General features: G+C 43.8%; 1 protein-coding gene across 2 annotated transcripts in view; it reads right to left on the bottom strand.

The window, feature by feature from the left end:
• Positions 1–16,172, bottom strand: part of SLIT1 (slit guidance ligand 1) — a 143,113-nt gene that overhangs the window by 115,499 nt on the left and 11,442 nt on the right. Inside the window, exon 2 of one of the 2 annotated variants that reach the window (XM_044436831.1) lies at positions 292–363. The gene's annotated coding sequence lies outside the window, so the exon portion shown is untranslated. Of the gene's footprint in view, positions 1–291; positions 364–16,172 lie in introns of those variants that run through there. The other variant, XM_044436813.1, reaches the window with a different exon arrangement.

Here is a 16,172-nt window from a genome sequence, read left to right as displayed (position 1 = left end):
GATCATAACTCAGGAGCAGGAGGAGAAAGCGGGAGGAAGAGGAAGGACATTGAGGGCACGGCATCCAGGTAGCTGGAGTTGCTGTAGGTTGGGGTGCCTGTGCGTGGCACGATGCCTCTCCCACATGGCAGGGACCCCCTGATTCAGGGGCTAGATCCACTCTCAGTTAAAGGGAAGGCACATGCAGCAAGGTCTCAGGGCCCCAGGTGGCAGCACGCCTGAGCGATAACGCAGAAGGGGGCAGGAAGGGGATCCTGTCACTGCTGAGTCAGCAAGGAGGAAGCTACTCACAGGACTCGCAGCTGCTTCAGTCCAGCAAAGTCATTTTTGTTGATGCGAGTGATGTTGTTCCCATTCAGCTCCCTGTGAAGAGAAGGAGAGAAAAACTAGAAGCAAGAAAGTAGGCAAGGGTGCTTGGTGCCAGGTGAAGTCTCAGAGCCATACTCCCCAGATGGAATGGCTCTACCACCAAGAGAGGGAAGGTGAGGACCTCGGAGAGCAAAAGCTGGGAGAAGCAAGAGGACAGCCGCCACGGCTATTTTTCTTGCATTCTGCCTGCCATTTCCGTTTTTTGGAGAATGGAACTGCGCAACCTGCCCTGTGTCCCTTGTACTAGCTAGCTGCTTTCAGGTACAGAGGAAGCGCACCCTGCACTGCTGCCAGTACAAAAGTAAAATCCAGGTGCCCGTGGAATGGCACCCTCTTGTCCTTCAACTCAGGCAGCAAAATGTCTTCAGCCAGCCTTGCTCCCCAGCAGAAGGAGTCTAGTCCCATGTTCACTATTTACATACAGATAAAACAGAAATTAATCTCTGCCCACCATGATGATTTTACCACAGTTAATACATAGTTAACATCATATATCACAGCAGCTCAGATCCAGAGTAGACATTTTAGTTAGCTCCTGACATTTGCTGCGTATTTTAAAATGAGCAACATCTAACATTTCTGCCATTTCTGCCACACCTTTCCCTCCTCTGCTTTCTTTGCCCAGACAAGGGCTTATCTCCCATCAGTTACCTACTTTTGCCCCTTCAAAGCTATGTAGTTGGTTTTGAAAAGGGTGCCCATGTGAAGGTCTGCTGTCTGCCTTTCAAGTCTCTGTATTGTCCAATTCACGTTACATTCCAAATTTTGCTCAATAATTCTATTGTTGAAAAACTCTTGCTACCCTTTCTGCTTTTTTCTACAAACCCCCAAAGCAACATCTTAAGCAGACCGTGGGAGGACTTGCAAGGTTCATTCTGGGAAATGTGGCTGGGGCCTGCATAGGCCAGAAGGGGACATGAGATGCCTGAGTCTGTTCTGAGATAATACTGTATTTTATTAAATATTTTTTTAAAAAAAGAGATAGTGCTGTGTACACGCAACTTTAGGTGCGACATGCACAGTGTGGCAGTAACAGAAATAAGGCCTGGATGGCCCAAGTGGGAACAGAATATTAGCCTTTCATCTGATACAGCAGAGTTTTTCTTGTCTTATGGTCTGTACATTTAGGACTGTTCAAAGATCTATATCCTGGGTTCCAAATTTGAGTGGAGGAGATTCTGATACTCTTGGAAAATCCCCTGTTCCCGCTAATGATCTGCCAGTACTGTAGGAAGTGTCTTCATGTAGAACCCTGAGCTGAACTCTTTCCAGCTGCTACAAACGGTGCTTTGAATGTCTTGAACCAAACATAAACGAAAGCAGCTTTTCCTTTCGTTCTCTGCTTCAACTAGCCACTCACAGAGAGGAGACCATTTTCCTACAACCCCACCTTGGCCTGACAGTTCTACAAGTCACGTGCATTTGGCCTGCAGGGCTATGCCTATGGGTGTTGCTGCTTCCATGAAACAGGCAAGCATGAGCCTCATTGTCCAGCTGTAACAGCAGCTAATGCTTCATGAATGCAGAGACAACCACTATGGATTCCTAATTGCATCCATTTGATCACAAAGGCTGGTACAGACATACACCCTTTCATTACAGGACTGACTGGTGCGGGTGGGAAGGGGAAGTAAGACACCAGGAGGGACCACGCTGAATGGGCAGCTGAACTAACCTTGCTCCCTTCCTTTCATGGCAGACTGAAACTTACACTTATCCCTGCTGCAATTATGTAGGTAACAATGACAGACATGGGTGGCATGTTAAGAATCCGGGATAGCTACAGGTTAATCACTCACCATCTTTAAAGATTTGGACCTTGTTTTTCTCCACAAAAACACAGGATAAGAAGCAATAGCTTGCAATTTTGCAACCACATTCCCCTTCAGTTCCTTAAGCAGATAGTAGCTAGAAGAATAATGTCTATATTCTGAGAGGAACTATTTCCTTTCTTTCAAGAGTTCTGAGGAAAACACAAGTTCCCCTGCTGCATTTCTTCTACCACAGTATGCAGTGACAAGGAAAACCTGGCTTGTTTCAAAGCTTTTATTGGGGAAGAACATCCAGTTTTAAAAGGAATACAGGCACCCTAGCTAGGGATGAGAATACAGGGTTGAGGGCAGATAACCAAAGGGAAGAACAGCCCACTCTTTTGAAGGACATGTTTTTTTTAAAAAAATCAAGCTAGACCCCTCGATGAGATGAATAAGGCAGGAGAAGCTGCTGCCAAGCTAATTTTGTCCTCATGCACATAGGATCATAATAGCAGTGATACTCTACTTGTCAGCACATTGTGAAGGGAAATTTAAATTGTGCCAAAAAGCTCAGACCCTTTTAAGATATGCAATCAAAAAGGACCTCTAAGGAAACATCACAGTGGTAGGGGAAGGGGAAGGGGAAGGGGAAAGGTAAGATTCTTGTGCTGCTGTTAAAACTGTTTAGGGCTTGGGCTTAATAGCAGTGTGCTCAATCGTTTCAGGAAGGAGGAATAGCAGTTAGAAACTAGGGTCATGTGTTCAAGGGCTTTCTGGGGTAAATCAGCCACTCCAAACAAAATTACTTCATCACAAAATTACCATTTATATTGCTTGTGGTGTCTAGAGGCCATCTAGGAGATGGGCCTATTGTTTTGGGTGCCACATCTGAGCTCAGCTGCAGGTGTGCACACAGAAACATAGTCATGACTGCACACAAATGCCAGAGAAGATCAGGATCCCCAGTGCAGGTATTTGCATTTTTAGCTATAGAAACACCATCTTTTGGTTCTGAGGTTTCTGACTTGGGATAGCCAGTGCCAGAAGAGGGTCCAGGACCTCCTGGTAGCTGGATCTTTTTGTTTTTTCCCTTAGCATACCCCACTGCTACCTCAGTTTCCCAAGGCAATATAGCTATTCAATTACTCATGCCAGGCCTCATATCTTTGAAAAGTACCAGTCAACCCAATAACTATGCCAAGTGAATGCAGCGTGACTCCTGAGATACAAGGGGAGAGGCATCCCATCTTATAGCTCAGAGGAAAGATATTTTGCTCGCTTCTCTCTCTGCATGCTTAAATGTTAAAATGAACAGCTTTGACAATAGAGTGCTTTTGCCAAAGATTAATTAGATGTTTTCTGGCTCTGTGAAGAGCTCAAGACACATGCTCCTATCTTGGAAGAGTAATCATGCAAAAACACAAAGCCTGTACTTAAGCAAAGTCCCCTAACACTGTAAATCATGAGAGGGGCATCGAATCACCTACCAGATTTCAGAGGATCCCCGTTTCAGTATCATTATTCCAGACACAGAAAAGGGGGTAAAGATTGAAGGTGTGTGACATATTCCTCCCTATCACCAAAGAGGAGGCCAGGATGAGTGATAAATTAGGTTTCCTCCCTATTCCAAGAATCCAGAACAAGTTGCACTGCATGCTCGTTTTCCATTACAAATAGAGAGTCCCCAGTGCACAATATACCTGTGAACCAGGCATTTGTGTTCGGATCCGCTCCACTAGGAATGATAAACCTCTCCTTTCTTTCTACCTACACAGGACACAGTTCACCCCTGAGCTGGCCAAGGTCTCCACGGCACACTCACAAATCCTTGTCTATCATCTGGGCCCGTGGCTGCACTAGATCTACTGCCTCCGTAGCTTCTTTGTTCAGATAAATTATGGCCTTGGGATCCAAGAAGGGAATTAGCAGCAGGTGAAAGCTTATTTGCAATGATGCCACAACAACAGAGCTATTTAACTCAGTGGTGGTTCTTCCATTTCAGGTCCACGTCAATCCCTCAGATATTAATTATAGTCTGCCAAAGCCAGACTCTACCAGAGCCACCACTTGAGTGCTAACTCTCTGCCTTGACCAAAAAGAAGAGGGGGGCAAAGGGAAAACCTTCTTTCAATCGTCGAAAAATGAGATTCAGAAAGCCCAGGGAAACTTTGGCTATGAAACAGCTAACCTGGAAGAAAGAGCAAAGTCCTGCTGTCTGCCTTGACAGCTTACTCCTCCATCACTCATTGACAGCATGCAAATAATGGGAAAGGTCGCATGTTGTGCAAATTCCCTCTATCAAAAAGCTACAGTGGACCGGTTATTGTGGGGGCCACAGTCCCCAATACAAAAGCCCAAATGCAACCAGGGTGACCACGGCTTGTAGCCCCCTCCTTCCCCCTCAGTCCACCAGCTGGCTTCCCAGGGGACTGTGCAACTCACACGCTCTCTTCACCACCATCAGGAGCCATTTTGACTTGCTACAGCTCCCTCCCTTGCACCCCTCTGTTTTTGGGGGAGATCTCTTTTGTAATCTCCCTCTTGACAGCCCCCAGCAGCCTCACTGAAGCAGGGAAGCCAACCGCAGACAGAGTCCATTATATTAAATAAACGAGAGGGCTGCCAGTGTTTCTTTAAAAAGATACATGAAGCAAGGTGCTGGGGGAAATGTGTTCTTGCAGAATAAAACCGTGTCCCTGAGCATGTGGCCATGCATTAAAATTGTTTGCCCTAAAAGACAGTGATTGGTTATCACATCCTAGAACTAGTTTGTACAGGAACTGATGACCAAAACAGAGCAATGCTAACAAGAGGCATGCATGCAGAATTAATACAAAGCTGTGAAAACCTGCCCTCTGCTAGGAGAGAATAGCTGGTTTAGGGGATGCACTTGCCTAGCACTTAAGAATCCCCAGTTGCAATGCCCCAAACCTCTCTATACATGCAAAGTTAAGTGCCTTAGCTAGCTGCAAGTGACAAAGGGCCAGCAAATGCTGACTTGCAAGCAATGGGTATTAGCACACAACACTCCATTAGATTTTATGAGGTTATTAAACAATTCTAGTTCTACCACAAAGCACTGAACCTTCAAAAACTGCACCAAGTGGGGAATGTCATAATGCAAGAATGGTAGACTTTTTAGTCTTTACAGCTTTTATTACTGTATTTTCCCACTATGACTGCAGTGCTCTCTGCATAAACAGACTGAATCAATAACCCTGCTAATTGAACAAATGGGGAAGTTGGCCCACAAAAAGGGAAGTTATCATGAGATTATTTTTGCAAGTCTGATGGTTGGAAAGTGTGCCTCTGCTGCCGCTGCTGCTACATGGTGTCAAGTTGTCTCCCACTTATGGTGATCCGATGAATGAGTGCCTTCCAGAATGTCCTGTCCTTCACAGCCCTGTTCAGCATTTGTAAGCTCAAGGCTGTGGCTTCCTTTATGGAATTAATCTATGTCAGATTCAGTCTCTCTCTTTTTCTTCTGCCCTCAATTTCCCCTCGCACTGTTGTCTTCTTCAGTGAGTCTTGCCTTCTTATGTACCCAAAGTACAACAGCTTCCATTTCATCATCGTTACTTCTAGGGAGAGTTCTGCCTTCATTCATCTTTCACCTACTTGTTCATCTTTCTGTTGGTGTAAGCTTTTCACAAAGCTCTCACAAAGCACCATGTTTCAAATGCAGCAATTTTCTTCATATAGTGACTTGTGGTGCTAAGCACAGCACATATCTGTGCATATCTCTACATGCAAATAAATATTATAAATAAATAAAAATTAGCATATTAGAAGTACCAAAACCCACTTAAAAATAATATGAAGGCATGGATGATTAATTAGGAAGGTCTGAAAACTTAAGTCCTCACATCATACTTAACATGCAACAAACCAGTATAATTCTGAAGTTAATATGTAGAGAACTTGTATGTTAAAGAGAACAAAGCAAAATAAGACTGAGAGAATGAAGCTGCCACTGCTGTGAGTGACAGAAAACCCTACCGCATCGAAACTCTTCCAACTCGTTTATTTTAAACTTTGACTTTAGCTACTTTTATCTGCTTTACTTGTACTCTGTGTTGCTCTCTTTTTTTTGCACTGCTTTATTTTTTACAAACTGCCTTTAAATAAAGAAATACTTTATAGTCTACAGAGTTTATTTTTTCTGTAGACCAGCAGCACAATCCTATGCAAGTTTAATCAGTATTCAGTGGAGCTGCTCTTCACCGCAGTAAGCATGCATAAGACTGCAGCTGGGTAAGACATGTAGTCGAACATCCACAGACTAATTACAGTCCTTTCCCAAATATACATTACAATCTGTAATGAGACTTACTTTCCTATCTGACTATATCACCCTTTGCGTGCGGGTGTGAAAAGAAGGAAGATCACAGAACACTTTTACATAAAAATCATGTGCTGCATCATTCCAGGCAATGAAGCATTCCCCTTTCTTTAAATGCATGGCTAAATCAGATGCCGTGGCGGGCAATCCAAGGCTGTTCCTTTCACAGAGTCTCTTTTCCTAGCAGGTCGTCTGCTCAAAGCCTGAGGGGCTCAATCAGCAGCCTCATGTTTTGTAGAGGGAGATTCTGCAACTATGAAAGGCAGGCTCTGCAACCCTCAGCCAGACATCCTGGCGGAGAGAGTGCCGGACAGGGCTTCTTGCCACCTGAGGTGCTGGGTCATCTGGACGAGGGCTTCAAATTGCAGGTTAATTCTCCTGTGACATTCGCACTGCAACTGAGTGCAAACCATGTGGCAGGAGACCCCACATAATTATTGGGATGATGATCTTTCTGCATGAGGATTTGACACGACACTATTGCAAACTGATGCCTCCGCTGAAATACTGTGTTTTCAATCCTCAGAAAATTCAGTCTCACGGAAGAAGCTCCAGATGTCTGGATGCCCAGCAACTGCAGTGACTGTGCCCCTCTCAGAGGAGGCCTGGATTAGCTGATTGATCAACTTGCCTGTCATTCACTGGGCATTCATACCGTCATTTGTTTATTACATTCCCATACCACCCAATAGCCAAAGTGTGGTAGAGTTTGTTTAGCCTACACACCATTCTGTGTCCAACCACAGAACTGTCACCAAGCACTTCTAAACTATAAAGCACAGAAATTGGCCAAACTAGGAATGATTCAAGATCTGTGATCAGGATCTTTCCACATGCCACTTCAAAAAGAAACAAAACCTTCAATACAATCTAATTTGCTTGGAAAGATGGGGGTATTCTATCTCCAAAATGTGACCTGCATGAAATGATCTGCCCATCTCTCTACTGTGATGTACTGTACAAGAGAGGCACACATTTAAATATCTACCATTTGCTTTTAAAAGATAAACAAGATTTTCCTTTCCCATTAGCCCATCTGCATCCTCCCTTGAACAAATCTAAGGATTAGACAAAAAGGTGTTAGCATAAACCATTGTTCTGGGCTTTCTTACCAAGAGAAGTTGCATTCCAGGAAGTAGATTAAGCAAGATTATATCAGATTGGATTGTCTTCTTGATCTCCCTTCCTACCATTACCAAGTAACTGCAGAATTGTTTGAACAAACATTAATCATAAAATACAAGGCAGTTTCAAGAGAGCAGCTTATGAACCATCTAAAAAAATGTGACTTACATATAAATCACAGTGAGTAACTCCTGGGATCTCATTGAGAGGATGGGTGCATTCTGACAGCTTCTGGACAGAACAGGGCAAATAAATATCCCAAAAGCTAGCAGGCCTGTTTCTCACCATAAAGCACATCCAGTGTGTCGAATATGATGCAATCTCCTTGGGTTTAGGATTTACCTCTACTTAATGGCTCCTGAGGATTAAGAGTGATCCTACCCCTACTTATGGAAATAAGACCCTATAAAGAGAAGACCTGTATGATGCCTATACCTTTTCCCCTAGGGGCAAACAGCAACTCATCCCACCCATCCATCCCCAATTTGAGTGAAGAATTTTAAATTTAACCCCCTCCCACAGCATCATGGGCCTTGTCTAAACCATCCCCATTTCTAGTTCTTCCTCCATTTCACGCATGCAAGGAAAACTAATGCTCCAGTTAGCTCTTGTTTTGGAGCTGGAACATCCGCATTTCCCATAGGCAGTGGGATACCATCAGCTCTCTCTGGGAGCTCAGACACACAAATGCTGTAGAGAATAACGGGACTGCCAGCCATGTCTTTAAAGTGTGTGTTCACTTCTGGCAGTTCTGTGAGAAAAAGAGAAGCCTCGGGTAACTCTGTGCCTGCTCCAGCCCTAATGGCTGGTCCTGTATTCTCAGTGTTTGAAATCCATTTGCACTTCTCAGTCTGGCAAATGAACTTATCTTCCTCTTGACTGCTTGGAAAAAACCCATCATCTCCTGATGTTTGCAATTCAGATTTAGTCACTCTCCCTGTACAAGCTGCTGTTGCATTGACTAGGGGTGTTCTGAAGCATTCGCTGCACTGAGAATCTTTTACAGAGTCAGTGACTGCATGTGGCAGAGGTCTGAAATTCTATTGTCTGTCCACAGGCAGGGAATAACTGAGGCAGCCCCCAGACAAGGTTTTATGGTGCAATTGCCGCCCCTCATTCACGGAATTTTATGAGGAGTCCAGTTGACACTGTCATCCACTTATAATCCTCACATGTTTTCTCACTGCTTCCTCTATCTTGTTCCTTACCACACAAATCTGCTAAGGAAGAAAAAGCCAATAGAGGCAGCATGCCTTCTGCCAGCACAAGGATACCCAAGCACCAGCTGAATGGCGAAGGGTTCAGCAGCTTTGGTGCTAATTTATGCCCAACAGAGAACACCCATATCCACATAGCTCCTCTTTCACAGACCAGTTGCTCTCTTTTTGCCCAGTGACCTTGACTGGATTCACATGACAAAACAAGCAGCCAACAATAAAAAACACAGCAGCTTGTCATTGTTGTCCAAACCCATTCATGGTGATCAACCATTGAGACTTATTGCCATGACACAATTTATTTATTTAAAGCTTTTTTATACCATCCTATTACCAAGAGTCTCAGGATGGCCTGACAATGATCTGTTCCAGGCCTTCTCCCTACCATAATCATTTGTGCCATCCAAACTCAGGCAACAAAACCCTTTACGGTAGCAACCCCAGAACAAGAGAGCTTCTAGGGTTGCAAGGCAGAGGTCATAACTGAAAGCTGCCCTAGTTTGGAACACCTGCCAGAGGTGTCCTAGCTCCTCCTGCCCCAAAGAACTTCTTTGCAGCAGGAGCTGGGTCAACCACCTGATTACCCCCTCCATTCAAACCTGAGAGGAAACCTCTCATCCACCAGCAAGAGGCTTAGCTGCAAGGTCTGTGCAGTGTTTGCCTTTTTGCCTGAAATCAACATGGTCCGCATGGGCAACAATTGCAAGTTGGTTGTCCTCTTAGAAGAACAAGGGAGAGTACTGGAGCAGTGAGTGTCTACTCTCAAAGGAATAAGAGCAGATGAAGAGTTTCTAGACAGAGCAATGGAATTGCAACAGCAAAGTGAAGTACCAGAGCTGGAAGAACAACAGCAAGCTACGTAGCAGAGGGGAATCTTGAGGCAAGGGGAAATGAAGTGGAGGAAACTCTTTGAAAACCAATGACAGGAGCTGAAGAACTAGAAGACACTCTGAACCAGTGGAGCTATGGGTTTCATGTACTTAAAGAAGAGACTAGAGGGCAGTCTGCAGAGGTAGAACTACAGGGCAACTATGCAACAGCAAGCAAGAGGCAGAAGAAGTCAAGCAGAGGCAATGAAACCAAGGCCTACAACACTAAGAAGAGTGGTAATTGTGAAAGACTCCCTGTTCAGTGGGATGGAAACTCATGTAAGTCATGAAGACTTATGGACTTGCCAGGTATGCCATCTCCCTGGAAGATGGATTAGAGAGTCGACTGAGGGGTGGCCAATGCTTATAAAACCCACTGAAATATATGTGTTCCCTCTCATCCATGTGGGAACAAATAATACCACAAAGCAGAACTCTGAAGAAATCACATCTGGCTTTGACACATTGGAAGGAAATTCAAGACCTTTGGGACTCAGATAATTTTCTCATCCAGTCTTCCAGTACTTGAAAGAGGAATTCAAAGGGAAACAAAAATACTCTGAGTGAATGCCTAGCTAGGTGAATGCCTGTGATAGTGACATGATTTGGATTCTCGGTCCATGGGCTACACTTCCTGGAAGATGGACTGCTGGCAAGGGATGGGTTGCTCCTCACAAGGACTGGAAAGAAGGTTTGGGGCCACAGCAAGAAGAAATTCATCAGAAGGGCTTTAAAATGAATCTTACAGGGGAGATGGAAGAAAACTTGGGAGTAACCATGGACAATGGTTTATGCATCACAATGGAGATAGCAGCTCCAATAGCACTCAATAAGTCTTCCAAAAGTATGGGAAGAAAGCACATGGTATTCAATGTCTATATAAAGGACGTGTGAGGAATCCATCTGGGGAAGGGAATCTGTCAGATTCCATGGACTTGGCTCCCCAGACTCTGTTCCACTTTGTCGTGGTTGTGAGTCTGAGTTCCTGGCAAGCATACGCAGCATTCATAGAATCATAGAATAGTGGGGTTGAAAGAGTCATCGGGTCAAATGCCCTGCTCAGTGCAGGACTCCAAGTTAAACTATCCCTCTCAGATGACTGTCCAATTGCAGCTTAATATGTCTAGCGTGGGAGATCCCACAACGTACCTAGACAGTTGGTTCCATTGTCATACTGTTCTAACGGTCAGGGAGTTCTTCCCAATGCTTGCTGTAACCTGAGCCTGTTATTCAGTGTCCTGCACTCTGGCAAGATCAAGAAGAAATCTTGGCCTTCCTCTTTCTGACAACCGTTCAAGTACTTGAAGAATACTATCAGATCTCCCTTCAGCCTTCTCTTCCTGAGGCTAAACATGCCTAGTTCTTTCAATCTCTCCTCATAGGTCTTCATTTCCAGAGCCCAAATCATCTTTGTTACCTTCCTCTGAACCCTTTCCAGCTTGTCTGCATCTTTCTTAAATTGTGATGCCTAGAACTGGACACAGGAGCCCAAATGAGACCTAATCAGTGCTGAATAAAGGGGAACTCATACGTCCCTTGATTTGGAAAGCAATACATCTATTAATGCAGCCTAAACTAGCATTTGCCCTTTTTGCAACCACTTCACATTGTTGGCTCATATTCATCTTGTGATATATATCAATTCCAAGGTCCTTCTCACTTGCAGTATTGTTGAGCCAAGTATTCCCCATCTTGTAATGATGCATTTGGTTTCTTTTTCCTATGTGCAGAACTTGGCATTTGTCCTGACTGAACTTTGGTCTGTTGCTTTCAGCCCAGCACTCCAACCTATCAAGGTCAAGAGAAGGTGCCATTGATGAGCACTCTCTGAGTATGTTTCTGCAACCAACTGTGAATCCATCTGGCCCACTTTTGGCTAGCTTGCTAATCAGAATATCATGGGGCGCCTTGTCAAAAGCTTTGCTGAAGTCAAGATATATTCGACCAGCACTTGCCAGGAATCGAGCCCCACACAACAGCTGTGTAAGTGGCAACCCTCTTCCATGTCACAAGCAGCAGCTTTTGTTTACACATGACATAGAAAAAGGTTGCCAACTGCACAACTGTCCTTCCACAAGTGTTCATGGACTTCCTCTTGGTTCAGCTCACTCCCTAAAAAAGAACTGAGCACGAAAGGAAGTCCATGAACATTAGAGAGACAGAATCCATGGCCATTTCTCAATAGTCTAGGTACTAATAGACAATGCCCAGAGTATAGGGGGAAAACAGTGCAAACTCTAAATACAAGAAGGCAAATACAACTTGATAGGTATAACTGAAACCTGCAGAATGACTTTCAGGGCTGGAATTCAGCAATTGAAAGATTTAAATTGTTGAAGGAGGTCAGATGGTACAAAAAGGGAGGTGGAGTTCCACTATATGTTCTTCAGATGTATGTACAGCAAAAGACAGAGGAAAGAAATAGTGGTTCAAGTATTCAATGAGAATGGCAAAATGATAACAGATAACAAAGAAATTGGAAAAATTCTCACTCCCTGCTTTGGCTTAGTCTTCTCCCAAAAGAGAGTCTATGGCCGTTTTGGTAAAGGAAAATACAAGCCAAAGGGATGGGATTGCAGCTTGAGATTGATAGGCAGATGTCAAGGCACACCTCATTACTTTAAACGAGTTCACATCTCCAGTGTCTGATGAACTGCATCCTAGAGTCATAAAGGAACTGACAGAACTCTCAGAACTGCTGTCTATTATCGTTGAGAAATCATGAAGGAAGTGCCAGATGACTGGAAGGGCAAGCATTGTCCCCATCTTCAAGAAAGGAAAAAAGGAAGAACCTGGGAACTACAGGCAGTCAGTCTGACACCAATCCCTGGGAAAACTCTGGAGCAGATTGTAAAGCAGTCAGTCTGCAAACACCTTGAAAATAATCCAGTGATTGCTGGAAACCAACATGGATTTGTTAGGAGCAAATCCTGCCAGATAAATCTGATTTCAGTTTTTTGATTGGATAACCTCCCTGTGGGAATGCTGTGGACACAAACTATCTTGACTTCAGCAAAGCTTTTAACAAAGTGCCCCATGATACCCTGATTAGCAAATGAGCTAAAAATTGGCTAGAAGGAACTAGAGGTGGATCCACAGTTGGCTACAGAATCAGACTTAAAGAGTGATCATCAGTGGCACCTTCTCATACTGGAAAGAGGTAAGAAGTGTGGTTCATTTCTGGGACCAGTGCTCAGAACATTTTTATTAATGATTTGGATGAGAAAGTGCAAGGAACACTTATTAGATTTGCAGATGACACAAAACTGGGTGGAATAGTTAATACCCTGGAAAACAGAAACAAAATCCAAAGTGTCTGGGCTGAAAGGAAAACCATAATGAAATTTAAAAGGGTGGGGACAAGTGCCAAGAAACCAAATGTATTGTTACAAGATGGGACATACTTGGTTCCACAACACAAGTGAGGAGGGTCTTGGAATTGTAAATCAAAAGCTGAGTCAATAATGTGGTGTGGCTGCAAAAAGGGCAAATGCTAATTTAGGCTGCATTAATTGAAATATCACTTCCAAAACACATGAAGTGCAAATCCCCCTCTCCTTGGGACTAGTTAGGCTTCATATTGTGAATATTATGTTTGGTTGTGGGCACCACACTTCAAGAAAGATGCAAACAAACTAGAAGAGGTTCAGAAGAAGGCAACAAAGATGATCTGGGACATGAAAGAAAGTCTTATGAGGAGAGACTAAAAGAATTGGGCACATTGAGCCTTGAGGGCTGTCACCCCAAGGAGGGCCAAGATTTTTTCTTCATTGTCCCAGAGTGCAGGACATGGAATACTGGGCTCAAGTACTGGAAAGCAGCTTCCTGCTGAACATCAGGAAAACTTCCTGACTGTTAGAGCAATGCAACAGTGGAATCAATTGCCTAGGGAGAGCTTTCCCACAATTCAACTTGCAGCTGGGTAGCCATCTGTCAGGGTTGATAACTTGGAATACTTCACCGAGCAAGGGATTGGACCTGATGGCCTTATCGGTCCTTTCCAACTTTAGTATTCTAGGAGTCAATGTCTGTTCCCCACTGGTGCCTAAGAGTTGATCAGGCACCCTCTCCTGCTCCAGGGGCCTCCTCCAGAGCAGGAGACGGGGTGCCAGACTAGCTCTACTATCCCCCTTCTGCTGTGCTTCTGGGGTGCACTCCATTTGCGCAGCAGAGACTATCTGACAGCCACGTCCAGCTGAACCCGGCTTCTGATCATGGCTGTCAAAGAGAGGAGTGATCCCTTGAGATACTGCCTGAAGGAATGAGAAGGGACCAGATAGGGAGGAGGAAAATCATCACAGTGAGCTCAGTGATCTCTTGGGCATGTCACCTCCTCCTTGTTTTTCTGTTCTAGACTATGTTACTGGAGACCTGTTCTTGGCTCAGTATTTTTCTGTATAACAAAGCCAAAATTACCATCCTCCATGGGGATGGGCAACTTGTAGCCCTCCAGATGTTTTGGTCTAAAGGTCCCCTTACCCCTCACCACTAGATCTGCTGACTGAGACTAAAGGGAGGTGTAGACCAAACATCTGAAAGGCTACAGGTTGCTCACGCCCTGTGCTACACTCACCTGGATTCAAATTTGCCACAATATCTAACTGCCTTTCTGTCTGTCTTCTCCATTGCTCCCTAACCTTATCTGAGAATTTACAACAGCCAGAAAACATAATTAAAAAATGGCTCCATCAAAAGTAACAGTTCTAAAATGAAAAAAGCAAAGGTTGCTATGTTGACCATGGGAAAAAATCCCAAAGCTTTTATTTGGCCCATACTTTTTAAGGACAAGTTTTGTAAGCTTTTCAATGGTTTTGTTTTGTTTTGCTTTTTTTTTTTTTTTTTGACACAGTGACTAGTGGATTGCTGCTCTGTCGCTACACAGAATCTAGAACTCTTCTCTAGGGTTGATACTTTTAAAGTGAGAATATCACACTTTACCACCCAGCACTGAAACTGCAACATTGTCACTTCACACACAGCAACTAACTTTACAGTACTGAAATATATTCAGATAAGAATCAAAGACAACCCTGAAATTGTAACTTCTCTCTTATAAGCATGCATACGACTTTTGTAAACATTTTTAAAAGTTTTGTTTCAGCCTCGTTTTCATTTGTACTGATTGAGAAACTGAATACTCTCCCACAGTGCAGTGCTTATCAAGACCCTTCTTATGGGTGCAAGGACCACTCTTTGCTAACTTGGCACTGCCCCATTTCGTGAATCTTATACTTAAAAGGGAAAACATAATCTTTTGTTTAATTCTTTGAGGGTGTTGCATCACTTCCACCCCTTCCAACAATAGAACACGGTTTTGTTGAAATGGGAAACAGTATAACTAGGTTATCCATTACCCGCCATCATTATATGTTTTTCGGCGCCAGGTTAAGACCTTTTTATTTAATCAATATTTTAATATGTTTTAATATTGAATTTTATTGTTGTATTTTATTAATTTGCAGCCAGAGTGGATTGTCAATTTATCCATGTTGCAAGCTCCAGAGACGCAAGTAATCGGACGGCTTACACATTTTATAAATGAATAAATATCCTTAATGGGTAAACTGGATAGCACATTTCTTCCTTAAATATGGAACTGGTCAAGATGATCTGCACAGGCTAGAATGTACGCCAGGCATGCTCTGAGGGACTATCTGAAAGGCCCACGCATGATCACCTATGTGGGAGCAGCTGTGGGGTGTGTAGATATACATCAAGCAGAAAGAAGAGACGCATATTCTGGAACCTCTGGCTAGGGCTGTTCCACGTATTCAGTTCTGCTTTCTAGTTTTGTGCAAGACCTTCTTGATCTACAGCTGATACAAAAAAAGGCACTTTGGTTTTTCAAATAAGCTGCAGAAGTCGTGGCTATGGTAGGGAGAATCTTACAAACTGTTCCGTAATTTGGCATTTCTGCTGCAAGCAGCAACTGTAGTCTCATTCATCAAAAAGATCAGACACATCTCTTCCTGGAGCTGTATAAGATCTGCAGCCAATCCACACCGCAGCACAGCTACCAACCGGTATATCCAGCAACCACACTATCTACTTTGTGGAGAGAACGGCAGACAATAGGCCAATGTTTTCACTGAAAGCACCAAGGGCTAATTTGGAGGAAGGACTTATTTCATGGAGCCACAGATGTAGTCAAATTCATTGCCGTTATTAAAAAGTATTATCAAGTGCTGGTTCCATTTATGTGAATGCAAACGTACAAACAAGCGCATGCATGCGCGCACGCACCGTTTATGGCCCCGCATCTGCAAACTGCTGCTTGATCACCCATCCCAGCTGCTTCCTCTTGGCAATCCCCTCCTTATCTGTGCTCAGTCCTGACTCCATATCCAAAGGAAGCTTTTATTGCATCACTGCTTCTCTCATTCATGGGATTTTACAGGGAGTCCTGATAACAATACCTTCCACTTACAACCTTCCTGTGCATTCCCACCATTCCCTCCATCCTTTTTTCTTACCATGGAAAGTCCATTAAGGAGAA

This window comes from Varanus komodoensis, unplaced genomic scaffold (assembly GCF_004798865.1).
Source record: "Varanus komodoensis strain SLA01 unplaced genomic scaffold, ASM479886v1 scaffold1, whole genome shotgun sequence".
Classification (NCBI taxonomy): Eukaryota; Metazoa; Chordata; class Lepidosauria; order Squamata; family Varanidae; genus Varanus; species Varanus komodoensis.
This window is presented reverse-complemented; position numbering and strand designations above follow the sequence as displayed.